The sequence below is a fragment of the Podarcis liolepis genome (genome assembly GCF_965112155.1).
Source record: "Podarcis liolepis genome assembly, chromosome: 10".
NCBI lineage: Eukaryota > Metazoa > Chordata > Lepidosauria > Squamata > Lacertidae > Podarcis > Podarcis liolepis.
This window is the reverse complement of record NC_139562.1, coordinates 37,670,470-37,675,058: the sequence shown is the minus strand read 5'-3', so window position 1 is coordinate 37,675,058 and position 4,589 is coordinate 37,670,470. Positions and strand designations below refer to the sequence as shown.

General features: G+C 43.8%; 1 long non-coding RNA gene across 1 annotated transcript; it reads left to right on the top strand.

Annotated features, from left to right (window-relative positions):
• The first annotated feature begins 496 nt into the window (after positions 1-496).
• Positions 497-1,207, top strand: LOC310687432. The gene is made up of 2 exons (XR_014516424.1): positions 497-692; positions 781-1,207. It is a non-coding gene; the product is annotated as an uncharacterized lncRNA (long non-coding RNA).
• The last annotated feature ends 3,382 nt before the right edge of the window (positions 1,208-4,589 follow it).

Here is a 4,589-nt window from a genome sequence, read left to right as displayed (position 1 = left end):
GAAGTAAACTTTGCAAAGTCAGAAGCTATGTGCTTCAACACCCCTCCTCACACCCAGAAAGAACTCACTAATGTCACCAAGATAAAACTTTGCCGCACCAAGTTCAGATACCTAGGGGTACAAATAACCAGAAACCTCAATAAGTTATACCTCCACAACTACAAGCCCCTGTGGCGCCAAATAAACAAAGACCTAAAGAGATGGAACAACACAGATTTCACTCTCTCTGACAAGATAGCCATGATCAAAATGATCACCCTCCCTAAACTAACCTACCTGGGGGCCACCAGTTGGCGCATTGGAAGATGGCCGACAATAACATCTCTCCGACCCACACGAGGTAACAAAGAGGCTGCTATGGGAAGTATGCAGTCTTCCTACCCCCCCCCCAAGGAGATGGGGGGGCAGCCTTGGCAGTGACGTCCATAATGCACCCCCAGATTCGAAAGAAGGGGGTGCAGGACATTTGACATCAGCCCTTGGTGGGTTCGGCGCTTCCTGACGCTGTCTCCAATCAGTGCCCTGGTTCGCTTCAGCTCGAAAATATAATTGGAAATATATAATTGGAATGAAGCTGAAGCACTTACATCAAGCAAAGTTCGAGAGACAAGGCTGCTGATTAATGCATCTCTGTGTTTGGAGCGACGGGAGGAGACAAATAAATCAAGCGATGAACCACCATTACGAGACTGGTATGTGCGGAGCGAAAAAAGAGGGGGGTGGAGGAAAAAGCTTTTATTTTCTTTGCCTCATGTGAGTACTTATAAACCTCCACCCCAGAGAGACGAATCGTAGCCTTTTACTAATCACAAGCAAGAATTTAAGAGCTGTGTGGAGTGAATTATTGATTGAAGAGAGGACTGGTAAATATGGAGTGCGGAGGAAAAATTCTATGATGCAGTTTTTAATGGCGTCTTGCTAAGACAGGCTTGTCGAAGAAAGACAAGGGGAGGAGGACCAGGGTCATTGGAATGTAAATGATGGATTGAATGTGATAACCTAGCAGAGCCCCTTTGTGATATACGTGGCAAGCTTGGGAAAATTAATAGGACGGACCGAGGATAAATTTTTGAAGAAGGGGAGGAATGGCGGCTGTCCTTATGAGATATGACTTTTGGAGTGTGCAAAACCCACGCAGATGTTGTTTGTTCCTAACCTGCTTGTGAAGACTATCAGAGATTGCAAAGAAAGGAATACATGATAACAACAAGAAGATGAAGAAGTAATAAAGAGACTATCTGGACAGATCTGGATAGAACCGTCTGATAAAAGCAGTAACAGAAGTGATGTTTTGATTCTCGTTCGGAGCTTGATATAAGGGTACCCCCAACAAAATTTAAAAATTTGGCTGTATAATTTGGAAGTAATATGATTTGGAAATAATGTGATTGGATTGGCCTGTTAATAAAAAATATGTTTTAAAAAAACAAAAACTAACCTATCTATTCCAAACCATCCCAATGTGGATTCCCCAAACCCTACTCCACAGATGGCAGAGAAAACTAACTTCTTTATCTTCTCACACAAAAAACCAAGAATAAGCCCCAAATACCTGCACCTCCCCACCTCAGAAGGAAACCCCAACATAGAAACATATTACATTGCCAACTAAATATGCTTTATAATCCCATATATACTAGAAGATGAGACAAAACAATGGATACACCTACAGAGGGACGCAATTGAAAATACCTGCACCACAGCATACCCTCTCATCCCAAACAAACTAAGGAAAATTCCCACAACACTTAACAGGTACACACAGACCATGCTCAAAGCATGGAAAACAGTGATAGGCAAACTATCCCCAACCCCATCCCCACTAATTCCCCTTGCATACAACCCATTATTCCACCATGCAGCACAAAACCTCTAGATTAAAACCTGGCTAACCAAAGGCTTATATTGCCTAATATTCTATAAAAATAACAAACCTTTGTCAACACAAGAAATACAAGACAAACTAGAAGACACCCAAATGCCCTGGTTAACACACCACCAATTACATGCCCTCTTAAACAATCCAGTAGTAAAATCAGCAACAACTAGCCCCCTGACAACCTTTGAAAACCTCCTCCTAACAACAAAGGGACACGGTAGAGGGATGGTATTGCAATATTCAAAATACTACTCCAAAATCCCATGAACTCCCTAGACACAATCAAAAAACAGTGGGAGGATGACATAGGCTATGAGATTAACCCCACTCAAAGGACCAAAATATGGTCTAAACCCCCCTTTAAATCCATATCAATGAAAAGAAAAGAACTCACTCTGAAACTCACCTACAGAAAACTAGTGCTGATGCGCCCAGGAACCTCACCAAAATGCTGGAGAGGGTGCACCTCCACAGGCACATACCTCCACATGTGGTGGAAGTGCCCCAAAATCCAACTATTCTGGAAAACAACTATATGAGAAATATGTAAAATAACCAAGCAAGTATTAGAAATCACCCCAGAATTGGCCTTACTAAACATCATCCAAGACAATAATGCCCACTTACACCACAAAGAAATCATAACCCACCTACTTTCAGCAGCCAGAAACATCATAACCAGACACTTACTCCTGTCAGGAGTAAGCATGGGCAAAATGAGATCTAATGGGGTTAAGTTGTGGAATGGTAAATTGCTGTTGAGTATTAGGAGAAACTTCTCAATGGCAAAAGCAGCTGGATAATGGGATACATGCCTAGAGATGTGGTGAGCTCTCTTTTTCTGGATGTCTTCAGGCAGAGATTGAACATACATCTCTTGTGGGAAGCACTAGGTCTGATTTTGCTGCATTGAACAGGTAGTTGGATTAGATGGTTGGTCTAGAGGACCCCATCCAGCTCTATGATTCTATGAACATAGGCCAGGAATGGGGAACCTCTGACCTTCCATATGTTCTTGGACTCCAACCCTCAACACCCCCAGCTTGAATGGTCAATAGTCAGAGGTGATGGGACCGGGTAGTCCAACAACATTCAGAGGACCACAGGTTGCCCATCTCTGTAAAGCAGTACAATGCGAAATGCTAAGCTTTGAGAGATACAGTATATTTACAAAAGTAAAATAGACTGGTCTTCAACAAACTTAATCCTCTGGCTGTGTACACATTACCAGCTTAAAATGCAGCTAGGTCATTCTTTGGATCAATACGGATTAAAGTTGGCTTGGGGTGAACTGCATCAAAATGCAGTATTTCGCAATAAAAATGATCACATGGCTAGTGTTGCGCATCCACCACTTTCCAAACCAGGGGTGGGATGCAGAGGAAATAGAGGTGTGTACGCACAGCAGACGTAAGAGAGAAAATGCTTTCTTTCCAAAGCATTTGCATATCTTACAGTCTTCTCGCTATGCATCTGAAAAGGAAAACAAATGAACTGCACTTCGGCTTCATCTGACGGTACCATTCATTTTTATAATGGTTTCAGAGCCTGGGAAAAACCCATTAACTTAATTGTAACTTGTTCCGCCCCCTTACTTTTTCTTGTAGCAATAAGAGGACATATGAGAAAGTTTTTTTAAGTGTCTCATTTAAGCGCTCCTATCAGATCTGAGGCTGCAGCCTTGTTTTCAGTTCTGAGAACATAAGTCCCTGGAAACCCATTATTATGTAATCTAGGTATAAGGTACCCCAACCAATCATACCGCTATATTGCCTTGGGGAAATGATGTATTTCCGAGAAGCTGAGCCATGGAACACTTTCTGGGGTCATTTGTGTCCTCAGAAATATTGGAGGAATCTCAAACAGTGTGCACCCTTTGCCTCCATCATTGCTCAGAGCCGAGTATTTAGAATGGCGTTGCCCACTGTGTGAAATGTTCTCCTCCAGTTATTAGATCTTCAGTTTCTAGTATTTTCTGTTATTTTCTTGAGCTTATAAACATTGCATGTTTTTGGGTATATGGGGTGCTAGGAGAGGGGTAGTACTTCTGATGGGGGACACGTCGTGCATCTTCTGGGGTAGTTTGTTCCCCTTTGATCCCCACCCTGCACTCAGCTCTCACCTGTGTCTCCTAGAAACTGTCAGCATGTGACAGTAACCACAGCTTCAACTGGCCACCTCAGCAGGTGAGGGTAGCCGATGGGTCTCAAACCCTCAGTGAGTTTGGAACTTGCCCTGCAATTGAAGACAGGCTCTGGCAGATTGAGCAGACGAGACTAATAGTGGGTCCAATGGTCAAGAAGGTGGTTTGTACAGAGAAATGAGGGGTAGGTGGGGATTGTCAACCTGGGAAGACAGTCCATCTAGGAGAAGGAAAACTCTGATCCTAAACCTCTGCTGCCTTGCAGGATATCTTCGGGAGAAGAAAAAGCTAAAGAGTAAACCCGACACAAATCCAGAGTCCCTAAGACGGTTAGATGGTGCCTTGTACACCAATTCCCAGCAACTCCTGCAGTCAAGCCGGTGTCAGATGTATTGCTCTGCTTTCCTTTGGACCACAGCAGAGAGGCTGAGGGGGGTCTTGTCATCTGGGCAGCCCAGGCCAGCACCCTGGGAAGGTCACTTTGGTGCTGCTAATGCGGTGGTTTGACTTCACCCCCGGAGGCACACTCCATTGTCTCTCATGGCAGACGGATGCCAACAACATTTA